Below are 14,716 nucleotides of genomic sequence, written 5' to 3'. Positions count from 1 at the left end.
TTTTCATCATTATTTACATGATTCGAATATGAGCGTAAGAAGTATAGTTAGTAAGTTTGCAGATGACACCAAAACTGGATGTGTAGTGGACAGAGAAGAAGGTTATCTCAGATTACAACAGGGTCTTGATCAGGTGAGCCAATGGGCTGAGAAGTGGCAGATGGAGTTTAATTCAAATAAATGCGAGGTGCTGCATTTTGGGAAAGCAAATCTTAGCAGGACTTATGCACTTAATGGTAAGGTCCTAGGGAGTGTTGCTGAACAAAGAGACCTTGGAGTGCAGGTTCATAGTTCCTTGAAAGTGGAGTCACAGGTAGATAGGATAGTGAAGAAGGTGTTTGGTATGCTTTCCTTTATTGGTCAGAGTGTTGATAAAAGGAGTTGGGAGGTCATGTTGCGCATGTACAGGAACATTGGTTAGGCCACTGTTGGAATATTGCACACAGTTGTGGTCTCCCTCCTGTCGAAGGATGTTGTGAAACTTGAAAGGGTTCAGAAAAGATTTACAAGGATGTTGCCAGGGTTGGAGGATTTGAGCTATTGGGTGAGGTTGAATAGGCTCGTGCTGTTTTCCCTGGAGTGTCGGAGGCTGAGGGGTGACCTTATAGAGGTTTATAAAATCATGAGGGACATGGATAGGATATATAGACAAAATCTTTTCCCTGGGATGTGGGAGTGCAGAACTAGGGGACAAAGGTTAGGGTGAGGGGGAAATATATAAAAGAGACCTTTTCACGCAGATGGTGGTATGTGTATGGAATGAGCTGCCAGATGAAGTGGTATAGGCTGGTACAATTGCAACATTTAAAAGGCATCTGGATGAGTATATGAATAGAAAGGGTTTGGAAGGATATGAGGCAGGTGCTGGCAGGTCGCACTAGATTGGGTTGGGATATCTGGTCAGCTTGGACAAATTGGACTGAAGGGTCTGTTTCCATGCTGTACACCTCTCTGACTCTATGACTGTATGACTCTCAATAAATGATAATTCTGTTCTCTCTTTATCTGAACCCTTTCAAGTTTCATGACATCCTTTCGATAGTAGGGAGACCAGAACTGCATGCAATATTCCAATTAATTGACCCCCATCAACTATTTCTTGTTTATTCATTCCAAATAAATATGAATCTGCCTAAAATGAGTTCCAAAGGTATATATCACTTTTAATATTTTGAAATGCAGATTTAATGTAGGAAATGGAATAGTCAATTTGCTAATAGTAAGATCTCAAAACAGCAGCAACACAAAGATGTGCCAATGCCGATTGAGGAATAAATAATGACCAGGCCACACTAACTTAATTTCTTCTGCTGTTGTTTCAACTTTTGATGTCTGACATTAGCAAATAAAACCCAATTGATTAACTTGAATCATGATATTTTATGCTAGAGTCCTTTTCTTATATGCCCATCTTTCCAAATTCGCTTGCTTACTTCAGCCCTTCATAATTGTTAAAGGGCAGAGACAAGGAATATGTTTGTTTGAGCTTATCTTCACAATTAAGTCATCTAAAATCTGACATCCTCCATGATAATGTTTCCTGTGTATCTCTACTTTTTTGGTGTAAACTGAATAAATTGCACATGACCGTATGCATTGACGTTTGGGAGAAGATTTGTAGCTCGGGTGCTCGTTGTTGTTGTTCTGTTTGCCGAGCTGGGAGTTTGTATTGCAGACGTTTCGTCCCCTGTCTAGGTGACATCCTCAGTGCTTGGGAGCCTCCTGTGAAGCGCTTCTGTGATGTTTCCTCCGGCATTTACAGTGATATATGCCGGAGGAAACATCACAGAAGCGCTTCACAGGAGGCTCCCAAGCACTGAGGATGTCACTTAGACAGGGGACGAAACGTCTGCAACACAAACTCCTAGCTCGGCAAACAGAACCACAACGTATACATTGACCTTAAGATTGGTTTGTAATACAGTTCTATTATTTTGAATAAAATGACTAGATACTTTCAGGATCTGACTTCCTTCACTGAATTACATTCATGAACTAGATAAGTTTTTACATCAATTCATTTATTACTGATGATGGCTTTTTAATCATAGACTTACTTATTTACCTAATTTGATTCATGTTTGTGAAATATCAATTCAGACCTCTGAGTTACTTGCCTGGTAACATAACTATGCTACCATAGCCTGTAGTGTTAGCAAATCTGCACCAGTATGCCAGTCTTAAAAACCTCAAGTCTTCTTGCACAGAGTACTTGAATTGAAAACAAAACTAACCATAAAATGCTGCCCAAATGCTGCAGATAGTAGGAGGTTTCATATTTGACAATATGCATGAGAGTTTCAGGGGGGAACGAGGGGGGAAGAAAAACCTCTACTTCTTTAAAAGTGCCAATTTTGTGTGCTATTTGTGTAAATGGTGATGGCACCTAGATCATAAGCTCTTTGCCAATAGGTGTAAGTCTTTGGCCTGCAGATTATTAACCTGCATGTAGGGTGTGAATAGGTTTTCTCTACTTCCTCTGTCAAAATCTTTAATCATTGTGAGGACCTTTATTAGGTCATTTTTTAACCTCTATTGTAGTTCTAACTGAACTAACCACTCTCAATCGAAATTACTCTTCAACACATTAAGACCTTTTCATCTGCATGTAATGTGATGACCAGAAATGTCTGCTACCCACATTGAGCCCCACCAATGATTTATAAAGTTCAAGCATGGTCTCTGCTTTTATATTCTATGCCTACAACTCTAAACTCATATGCTTTGCTAACTAGCTTAGTAATGTGTCATCTCACTGTTCAAAATTTGTGAATATGGGGAATCTATTCTCTCCTTCATTTTTGTCATTTATTCTTCCAAATTATATCACTTTATATTTCTCCATACTGAACTCTGAATGTCATTCTTCAGCTCACCTCACCATCCTGCATGTTATACTAAAATTCAAAAGTATCTTTGCTGCTACCTAAAATTATGAGTTTGGATTATCTGCATATTTTATAATATGTAATGACGCAGGGTGAATCCTTCTGCAAATTTAAACCAGACACACTCACAAGAACACCACGCCTCGTAATCTGTTAAATTATGAGTGACAAAGAACTACCCAAATCCCACTATTTAAAAAAAAACAATTTATTCTTTGACTCAGAGTAAAAAAAAACTATCTACCCTGTAAATCTCCTTTGTCTGATTGATTTATCTACATCCCACTTTGCTACAATATACTGATCCAATAAAACCCCGATGAAGTTTAACAAAAAAAATTCAAATTTCAAAACCAGTCAGTTATCACTTTTCCCTTGGTATCTTCCTCTGTATTTTCCTCTGTACATTTTCCTGTCTTCTTTTCTTCAGTCCTCTGTTTCACAGGTTTCATATGAGAGCGATTCTGCGGGCGCAGACTGTTGGTGCTCTTTGCCACTCTGGCTGACTGTTCAAGATACCCGATTATTGTGGGTGGCACGGTGGCTCAGTGGTTAGCATTGCTGCCTCACAGCACCAGGGACCTGGGTTCAACTGTCCATGTGCTTTTTGCACATTCTCCCCATGTCTGCGTGGGTTTCCTCCGGGTGCTCCGGTTTCCTCCCACAGATGTGAAGGTTAGGTGAATTGGCCATGGTAAATTGCCCATAGTGTTAGGTGCATTAGTCATGGGTAAATGTAGGGGAATGGGTCTAGGTCGGTTGCTCTTTGGAGGGTCGGTGTGGACTTGTTGGGCTGAAAGGCCTGTTTCCACACTGTAGGGAATCTAATCTTATACCCCAAAACGTTGGACTGTCTCATTTGTTTGAAGTCATCAAATCATTAAAATTCAAATTCGGTTGGACTTTGGTATCTTGGGGCATAATTTAAACTGGCTAAATTCAAATTTGTTATGTGCCATGGCAACTCAGCTCCAGGTATTTGTTTCACAGCCAATGTTAAATTTTAAAATTGTTCAGCACACCCTGTGCTTGTTAGATCCTTGCCTGCTTTCACACACTGTTAAATGTACAGTACACACCTACACCTTTGTAAATCCTTCCCCTTAAGGAAAAAAATGAGCCATTATAATGAAAAGGTGGCTTCATTTTTATCTATTCCTTATCCACGTTATCATGACATACATATGTCTTTAATCTAAGTTCATATTATCTCTTCCCACATATATAACATTGAATAGATACCAATCTCTTCTATACTTTAATAGTTAAATCCAGAATAACGCATCTGTTATTACATTCTTCCGACCTGCAACGTGTACGATTTGTACATTAAAATCTGTAACATAAGATTCCAATGAAATAGTCTCACATTCCTGTATTTAAAGCGTCCTAAGAATGTAAGAGGATTGTGATCAGTGTACATGACCGTCTGCGACACATTGTTCATGTTGTAAACATGAAGATGTTTTAAGGCCAGTACAGGTGCACAATCGTTTTATTCGAAATTCACGGGACCAGCTGGTTTTCGAAATTCAGCCTTTTTCAAATTTCAGGATATGTGAGTTTAATGTGAGTAAAACAGGCCTTGAAACAGAATTGAGGCCTGCCAGTGCTGGGCCACGCCCCCACACGTATCTCATGGAGTGGTGTGGATTTGGGTTAACTGTTTGCACGTCAAACAACCTTGTTAATGAGAAAAAAACTCCAAAAAAAGTCCTTCGGAATTCGGAGCTTTTCAGATTTTGGGATTTCGGATAAAGGGTTGTCTACAAGTACCAAACTCGATTGTTCTTTTTCAATCACAGAGTATTTTCTCTGGTTGGTGTTGAGTTTCTTTGAAAAAGTAACCAATTGGCAGTTCAATTCCATCATCATCTTCCTGTAGCAGTACCACTCCAACTCTTATGTCACTAGTGTTGATGGTTTGAAAGGTTTCAAGAAGTTTGGTGTAGCTAAAACTGGTGCGGTGGTTAATATTGCTTTTAAATTTTAAGTTGTCTCCTGGTATTGTTCTGTCCACCAAAATTTTGGGGTCAGCTTTCCATTACTGATGTTATGTCCTGAGAATGTCAATTCTGCTTTTGCAAATTCAGTTTTCTTTAAGTTCATTACCATTTTTGCTTCTCTTAATCCATCAAAGAGCTCTGCCAACTGTACCGTAAGATCTCCGCAGGACTCAGTAAAGATCACTACATGGTCAAAATCGCTTGCACCGCTTGTTAACCCAGTCACCACTCTGTTCATGAGTCTTTGGAATATGGCATGTGTGTGCTGTTCATTCCAAAGGGCATTACTTTGAATAATGTAGCCAATTTGGGGTTACAAACACAGAAACTTCTTTTGCCTCCTCTGATAAAGGTATCTGCCAATAACCAAACAGTAAGTCCAACTTTGTGATGTAACTGGCTAATCCAACTTTGTTGATACAGTCCTCCAGTCTCGGTATTGGGTATGAGTCTAATTTCATTATGGCGTTGACCCTCCAATAATCCACGCAAAATTGTTGAGTCCATCAGGTTTGCGAACTAAGACGATTGGCAAACTCCACTTGCTCTGACTCTGTTCGGTGATATCTTCGTTGAGCATGGCCTCCACTTCCACTTGGTCCTGTCTGGCTTTGAAAGGATTAAGCCAATAGAGGTGTTGTTTTATCGGAACAACATTCCCTATGTTTACCCCATGCACAATAGCATTAGTGCTCCCCATCTTGTTCCTACATATGTCCACATGCTGCTGTAACAAACCTTTCAACTGTGTTCTATGTTCCTGAGCCAGCTAGTTTACTAACTTATCCCACTCCTCAAGGACTTCCTCATTGTTTAATATATTTTGACGCACATCAAATTCCACAACATCTGGATTTGATTACTCCCTCTGCGAGGCAGTAACTAACACCTGTTTCTCCAGTGCTTTCTCTCCATGATAATAAGGTTTCAACATATTCACGTGACATACCCAATACAGTTATTTTTCTATCTGGCACCTTTAACAGTTCATCTGACTCAACTTTTTGTCAATTTGATAGAGACCACTAAATCTGACTTTGAAGGGATCTCCTATCACTGGTAACAATACCAACATGTCATCCCCACAGGAAAACGTCCAAGTCTCGGAGTTTTTATCTGCCATCTGCTTCATTCTATGCTGTGCCCCCCTTAGGTGCTGTTTAGCCAACTCACCTACTTGAATTAATTCCACCCTCACCTCTGACACATAATCCAAGTGTGAGACCTCTGACTTTGGTCTGGTCAGTTTCTCTTTAATTAATTTCAAAGGGCCTCTCACTTCATGTCTGAATATTAACTCTAAGGGAATAAGCTAAGTAGATTCATTTGGCGCATCCTTAATGACAAACAATACAATCATTTGGGTAATCCTGACCGTATCCTCTCGACATGGTCTTCAACATCTGATGCCACCTTTCTAAAGCTCCCTGGGATTCAGGATGATGCGCACTTGATTTAAAATGCTTTATACCTCAGCTATCCGTGACTTCCTTAAACAGCCTAGCAGTAAAATTAGACCCTTGGTCCAACTGAATCTCTCCAGGTAGCCCATACCGCGTGAAGAAAGCTCCTAACTTCTCAACCACCATTTTTGCCTTGATGCTCCATAAGGGAATTGCCTCCGGAAATCTGGTAGACACACCCATTATGGTTATCAAGTCCTGGTTTCCGCTTTTAGTTCTTGGGAGGAGACCTACACAATCAATTATAACCTGTGTGTCAGGTTCTTTGAATGCACAAATTGGCTACAAAGGTGCTGATTTTATTACCACCTGTGGCTTACCTACCATTTAGCATGTATGACACATATGGCAAAAATAAGCACATCCTTGAGCATTCCAGCTCAGTAGAAATGTTTTTGTACCTTAACTTGAGTCTTTCGTACACCTAAGTGACCTCTGATAGGTAGTTCATGTGCTACCCATAACACTTCCTGTCGATATGCTACCGGCAACACAATCTGGTGCACTTTGGCCCATTTCTCCTCTGCACTAACCTGCTGTGGTCTCCATTTTTGTCTTAGAATTCTGTCTTTCAGATAATGACCCTCAGGAATATCCTCCTTTTCAGAGTACGCATCAACAGATTTTTTTTAATTGTCTAGACTTTCTGTTTCAAGTGCATTAGCCTTTCTGGACTAAACCCTCTGCCTGTTCAGGTTTTTCCTGCACAATTATGTCAAACAAGGTGCTGCTAACTGAACCTCAACTCCTTCATCTTTCTTTTTAGTTTTTGCTTTGTGCTGTGATTTATGATAGAGGGATCTTGTTCTGACACAGTCTGAGAAAATACCAGGATATTTTTCTTCTATCTTCTCTATCTCTTCTACCTCCTCTATCTTCTACCTCCTGGTCTTCCTTTGGCTTCTCCATAACAAGAGGTATCACTCCCACCTTGGACCCTGCTAAATTGTTCCCAAGAACAAACTGATTCCCTGGAACTGTCACTCTGTCAATCACTCCCACTGTTACTTCCCCTGTCTTCAGTTGGCACCCCAACCTGATCTTGCATAGGAGAATGCTAAATTCTGTCCATGTATCTCACAAATTACCACTCTTTCAGGTAACCGGTCAGAAAGAGTGCAAATTTGTTCATCTCTCACGATTAGAGACTGGTTAGATCCAGTATCTCTCAAAATTATAACTTCTTGCCCTTCTCCCCCTGTTCTCTCTGAGTAAATGTGACCCACAGGCAAATTCTTTGTAGAGATCAGGCACGAGCTCCATATCCAGCCCCTGCCTAGGCTGTGCACTCTCCTGCAGCTCATCGATTTTTCTTGGAGTTCCCTTTACTCCTTTCACTAATGCCATTGGCTTAGCTTCTTGTACCATATCTTTTCCCACAATGCCTTTCTTTAACAACCAGCACTGTGACTTTACATGTCCCCCTTTACCACAGTGGAAACCTCTCAGGCCTTTCACCTCCTTTCTACCCTCTTGGGCTTCTTTTTAACCTGTGGTTCTCTACTCTTTGTTTCGTAGTGTAGGATCTCCTCTTCTCCTAACTTCTATACCTCGCAGGATAAAATTCTTGCTGAAAGCTTGTCATATGCACCAACATGTATTCATCTGCCAACTCTGCCGCTCTTTTCACTTCCTGAACTTTCTGTTCATCCATATGAAATCTTATTATCTCTGGAAGTTAGTTTTAAAACTCGTCCAACAGAGTAATCTCTCTTAGAGCCTCATTGTTGTTACCTATTTTTAAAGCCTGCACCCAAAACGAGTATGTTTAATTCTTTCAAACTCAACACAACTCTGACCTGGTTTCTCCTTTATGTTTGTGAACTGCTATACGCTTCTGGTACCAATTCATTAGCACTTAAGATAGCCTGTTTGACCACTTCTTGATTCCTTATCTGACAATACTGCAAATACCTCACTAGCTCTGCCTACCAGTTTAGTTTGAACTAGCATTACCCACAAGTCCTCAGACCACTCCATTCTCCCGAGACAATTTTTCAAATGAAATAAAGAAGGCTTCAACATCTTTCTCATCAAAATGTGGCAGAGTTTTGACATTTTTTATATATATCTACTTCTTGTTTTAATCTCCATCCTGTTAATTTGACTTTGCTGAGTTACAACTTCTCAAGTTCAATTTCTCTCTTTTTCTCTCTGTCTGCTCAGCTAAGAACCTTTTCTCTCTCTCTTTTCTCTCTCTTCCACCGCCCTTTCTCTTGGCTCAACTAAGAACCTTCTCTCTTTTTCCTCACTTTCTCTTTTCTCTCTCCATCTTTCTTTCTCTCCGTGTCTCTCTGTTTGCTCAGCTAAGAACCTTCCCTGTCTTTCTTTTCTCTTTCTCTTCCCCCCCCCCACCTCTCTCTCTCTCTCTCTCTCTCTCTCTCTCTTGGCTCAGCTAAGAACCTTCTCTCTTTATCCTCACTCTTTTTTTTTCTCTCCCTCTTTCTTTCCTCTCTCTCTCTCTTTATCTTCTCATTCCATTTTCCTCAATTGTGTTTTAAGTTTTTCTACCTCTACTGCACTTGTCTGTTTGTCTGACACACCAAAGTGTCAGACAAACACCCAAGTAATTCCCTTATACTTTCAGTTTTACTTTTGTCCTTGGTTAAATCCAATTCTAACATCTTTGCTACTTCTAAGAGTAAGGTCTTTTTCTTTCCTTCTAAACTTGCTTGGCAAATTTGGGAAACATCTTCAAACCCCAGAATGTCTTTAGCAATTTTAAGAGCCGTTCCTCTCCCGTTTAATTTAACCACCCACAAGTAACCAAAATTAAACAAATTGTCTCGCCTATGTTTTATTTAAAGATCTAGGACACTAACAGCAAATATTTAAATATACTGTGCTTTTTCGTACCCCAAATCTATTCAAGTCTGTCTAAACGGTTCAAGTCATGGACCTGAGCTTCCAAAATGTTACAACACTGGGAAAACCCTTCTGCTAATTTAACCCAGACACGCAGATAAGCTTACCTCATCTCGTAATCTGTTAAATTATGAGTGACAAAGAACTACCCAAATCTCTCTGTCTCAAAAAAAATGAACAATTTATTCTTTGACTCCAAAAAAAATTAAACAACTATCTACACTTAAATCTCCTCTGTCTGATGGATTTATCTACTTCCCACTCTACAACAATATACTGATCCAATAAAACCCCCGATTAAGTTTAACAAAAAAATTCAAATTTCAAAACCAGCCAGCTGTCACTTTTCCCTTGGTATCTTCCTCTGTATTTTCCTCTGTAGATTTTCCTGTCTTCTTTTCTCTGGGGTTCTGTTTCACAGGTTTCATATGAAAAGGTACCTCTACAGGCACAGTCTATTAGTGGTCTTTGCAATTTTGGCTAACTGTTCAAAATGCCCTATTTTTATACCCCAAAACATCAGACCATCTTATGAGTTTGATGTCATCAAAACATTAAAATTCAAATTCGATTGGATTTTGGTATATTGGGGTATACTTTGAACTGATTGGCTGAATTCAGATTTGTTATGTGCCATGGCAACTCATCTACAGCTATTTGTTTGACAGCCAAATGTTAAATTTTTAAATTGTTCGGCACACCCTGTACTCGTTAAATCCTTGCCTGCTTTCACACTCTGTTAAAGATACAGTGCACACCTACACCTTCATAACAAATGCTGCTTGATGTTTTCTAACCAGTCTGTTCAGAGATGCTGCTTATACTCCATCTAGGTTGTTTATAAAACTTGAAAAGAGGAATGAACACAGAACTAATCTTAAGTAAATACCAGTGCAAACCACCTTCCAGTGTGAAAATAAAGCCTTTCCACTACTGGTTAGCAAGTTGCAAAGCAAGGTTTGCATTCATATCGTCATGCTTAATTTGAACAATTTCCATTTTTATTTCTGTGAAGCAAAATCTGTGAAAAAGAATATTGTCCAAATACCAGATGATTGAAAGAAAATGTAGGACTCTGGCAAACTAACTCTGTCACCTTTGCAGTGAACCAGCATGAATGTGGTGGTCTAAATTACTGCCCTCTGAGCTGAAACCATTCTATGAACTAGAAAGCTAGAAAAAGCTGACATTGATCCATGCTGATTGATGACTTAAGTAACAGTTTGAATGTCAACTTCGTTGTACAATCAAAGCCGCAATGTACTGTTGTCTTGTTGCAGCCTCAGCTTATTGAAGGGGCAAGTGTTGAAAGTGCACAAAATGAATTTTTTATCCAAAATCAAATTAGAAATTATTATTTGGGTACCTCACATCCATAGAGCAAGAATTTGGTTTGAGCCTCTTCAGAAACTTCACAATTTGGATATTTTTATTAACATGTTTCAAAACACTGCTAAAGTTATGTTTTGAAATAGAAAAATCATTCTCTTTGAAGGATTGCAGATTGTTTAAGTATGAGAAAGTGATTTTGAAACATTTGAGAAACCAAGGAATTAGGTGCAAGTATTAAGTGTTTATTGTCTACTTTTGCCAAAGTAGTTTCTAGACTTTGTTTATTTTCTTGTATTAGAGTCACAGAGTCACATGTACAGCACAGAAACAGACCCTTCGGTCCAAGTCATCAATACCAACCAGATATCCTAACCTCATCTAGTCCCATTTGCCAGCACTTGGCCTGTATCCCTCTAAACCCTTCCTATTCATATACTCATCCAGATGCATTTTAAATGCTACAATTGTACCAGCCTCCTCCACTTCCTCTGGCAGCTCATTCCATACACATTCCGCCCTCTGCCTGAAAACATTGCCCCTTAAGTCCCTTTTAAATTTTGCCCCTCTCATCATAAACCTATGCCCTCTTGTTCTGGACTCCCCCAACCCCAGGGAAAAGACTTTGTCTATGTGTCCTATCCGTGCCCCTCGTGATTTTATTAACTGTTATAAGGTCACTCCTCTGCCTCCAACCTCCAGGGAAAACAGCTGCAGCCTTTTCATCCTCTCCCTGTAGCTCAAATCCTCCAACCCCGGCAACATCCTTGTAAATCTTTCCTGAATCCTTTCAAGTTCCACAACATCCTTCCGATAGGAAGGAGACCAGAATTGCATGCAATATTCCAACAATGGCCCAAAAAATGTCCTGTACAGCCACAACATGACCTTCCAACTCCTGTACTCAATACTCTGACCAGTAAAGGAAAGCATGCCAAACACCACTTTCACTATCCTATCTACCTGTGACTCTACTTTCAACGAACTACGAACCTGCACTCCAAGTGAAATTAGAAAGTGCACAAAGATGTGATTGACAGGAACAGGCATGCGGAGCAAGTTTTTTTCCTCTCTATTATGGTTTAAACTGACTGCCCTAACTTTGGAATTTTCAATCTCTTGCTGTTATTAATTATTAATGTAATTTTCACTTTTCCCCGTGAATGTTCACTGCTCTACTATGGGCGTAATGGCTACAAACCCAAAACTGCTTTGTGTTACAGATATCCTCACCAGATATCCTAACCTCATCTAGTCCCATTTGCCAGCAATTGGCCAATAATTTATGTTTCACAATGCAATTGCACATTACTGTAAAATACTAAGTATTCCTTGCATAATTCTAATTGTATATTGCTGGAAAAGACTCAGTTTGTTAAAGGCTTTTCCTCTTGCACCCAGCATTTCACAAGGATACTAATTTAAGGTGTTAAGGGGCGATACCATACAATTTTTCAAAATAATGAAGGGTCTGGACTTAATAGGTGGGGTGACATTAGCTTTACTCATAAAAGAAACAACAAGAGGGCACAGTTTTAAAGTATCTTGCAAAAGAAGCAAATGTGAGGTGAGAAAAATACCTTTTCTTACAGTGAGTAGTTTGGGCTTAGACTGCGCTGCCTGAGAGTGTGGTAGAGGCAAGTTCAATTGAGGCATTCAAGAAGATATTAGATAATGATTTAAAAACATAATAGGTGGAATTTCCAACACCCTTGAGTGATGTGCCCAGTGGTTAGTCAGTGATAAACTATGCCATGATTGGAAAAATAAACAACTTGATGTTGAGTGCCAAAATGCCCCATTTGCCACTCAAGGTTTTAATGTCAGTCTGAAAATTTCACACGTAAGTGGCAAGAGTCCAAACGTATACATTAACATCTGATTATTAGCGAATCTAACTTCAGTTATATGGAGTTTGGTATTCACATGCACAGAGAAAAACTAGTGAGTGTCAGTTCTTGACAGCAAATTCTTCATAGAGTCATAGAGATGTACAGCATGGAAACAGACCCTTCAGTCCAACTCGCCCATGCCAACCAGATATTCCAACCTAATCTAGTCCCACCTGCCAGCAACTGGCCCATATCCTTCCAAACCCTTCCTATCTATATATACCCGTCCAGATGCCTTTTAAATGTTGCAATTCTACTAGGGTCCACCACTTCCTCTGGCAGCCCATTCCACACACGTACCACCCTCTGTGTAAACAGTTGCCCCTCAGGTCTCTTTTATATCTTTCCCCTCTCACCCTAAACCTATGCCCTCTAGTTCTGGACTCCCCTCACCCCAGGGAAATGACCTTGTCTATTTACCCTCTCCATGCCTGTCATGATTTCATAAAACTCTATAAGGTCACCCCTCAGCCTCTATCACTCCAGGGAAAATTGCCGCAGCCTATTCAACGTTTCCCTACAGCTCAAATCCTCCAACCCTGACAACATCCTTGTAAATCTTTTCTGAGCCCTTTCAAGTTTCATAACATCTTTCCAATAGGAAGGAGACAAGAATTGCATGCAGTATTCCAACAGTGGCCTAACCAATGTCCTGTATAGCCACAACATGACCTCCCAACTTCTGTATTCAGTACTCTGACAAATAAAGGAAAGCATACCAAACGCCTTCTTCACTATCCTATCTACCTGTGACTCCACTTTCAAGGAGCTATGAACCTGCACTCCAAGGTCTCTTTGTTCAGCAACATTCCCTAGGACCTTACCATTAAGTGTATAAGTCCAGCTAAGATTTGCTTTCCCAAAATGCAGCACCTCACATTTATCTAAATTCGACTCCATCTGGCTCTTCTCAGCCCATGGGTACTTGGCAGTCCCAGCTCACTGCTTGCTTCTCCGGGTCTTCACCTGACAAGCTTTCCCAGCATCAAGGAGCGAGCTTCATGGGCCGTGAGCACCTGCATCCTGTGACTGCAGCATTGCACAGGTCTGACTGAGGAGAAAGTGAGGACTGCAGATGCTGGAGATCAAAGTCAGAAAGTGTAGTGCTGGAAAAGCGCAGCTGGTTAGGAACTTAGAGCATGGATCAGTACTCAGGGCTACGATATTGTGGCCATAATGGAGACGTGGGTTTCACAGGAGCAGGAATAGTTGCTTGATGTTCCAGGGTTTATAACATTTAAAAAGAACAGGGAGGGTGGAAAAAGAGGAGCGAGTGCAGCAATGCTAATCAGAGAGTGCATCACAGCTACAGAAACTAAGGTTGTTGAGGAAGGTTTGTCTACTGAGTCAGTATGGGTGGAAGTTAGGAACAGCAAGGGAACAGGCACCATATTGGGGTTTTTTTACAGACCCCCTAATAGCAGTAGAGAGATTGAAGAACTCATAGGCCGGCTGATTCTGGAAAAATGCAGAAGTAGTAGGGGTGTTGTTATAGGTGATTTCAACTTTCCCAATATTGACTGGAACCTCATAAGTGCAGATGGTTGGATGGAGACGTTTTTGTCAGGAGTGTTCAGGAGGTTTTCCTTACTCAGTATGTAGACAGACCGACGAGGGGCGAGGCCATTTTGGATTTGGGTGCTTGGCAACAAACTGTTACAAGTGTCAGATCTCGTGGTGGGAGAGTACTTTGGTGACAGTGACCACAACTGCCTCACATTTAGCATGTGAAGAAGGGCTTATGCCCGAAACGTCAATTCTCCTGTTCCTTGGATGCTGCCTGACCTGCTGCTCTTTTCCAGTAACACATTTTCAGCTCACATTTAGCATAGCCTTGGAGAATGAAAAGAGCAGTTACTGAGGGAAGATATTTAATTGGGGCAAAGCAAATTTTGATGCTATCAGGCAGGAGTTGGGAAGTACAGACTGGGAGCAATTGTTCCACAGAAAGGGCACAGCAGACATGTGGAGACTATTTAAGGAGCAGTTGTTGCGAGTGATGCACGAATTTGTTCCTCTGAGAGAGGTAAGAAGGGGTAAGATTAAGGAACCTTGGATGACGAGAGCAGAGCAACTTCTCATCAAAAGGAAGAAGGCAGCTTATGTAAGGTGGAGGAAGCAAGAATCTAGCACAGCTTTAGAGGATTACAGGCTTGCTAGTAAGGAGCTCAGAAATGGACTGAGGAGAGCCAGAAGGGGGCACGAAAAAGGCTTGGCAAGAAGGATTAGGGAGAACCCAAAGGCATTTTACTCATACGTGAGGAATAAGAGAA

The 14,716-nt window shown here is 40.6% G+C and overlaps 1 protein-coding gene across 5 annotated transcripts in view; it reads left to right on the top strand.

Annotated features, from left to right (window-relative positions):
- wdr7 (WD repeat domain 7) overlaps nucleotides 1-14,716 on the top strand; it is a 657,873-nt gene that overhangs the window by 158,694 nt on the left and 484,463 nt on the right. The window lies entirely within an intron of this gene.

Source organism: Chiloscyllium punctatum, chromosome 1 (genome assembly GCF_047496795.1).
Source record: "Chiloscyllium punctatum isolate Juve2018m chromosome 1, sChiPun1.3, whole genome shotgun sequence".
In the NCBI taxonomy this organism is placed as follows: domain Eukaryota; kingdom Metazoa; phylum Chordata; class Chondrichthyes; order Orectolobiformes; family Hemiscylliidae; genus Chiloscyllium; species Chiloscyllium punctatum.
The sequence above is the reverse complement of the archived record's forward strand: the minus strand, read 5'-3'. Positions and strand labels throughout refer to the sequence as shown.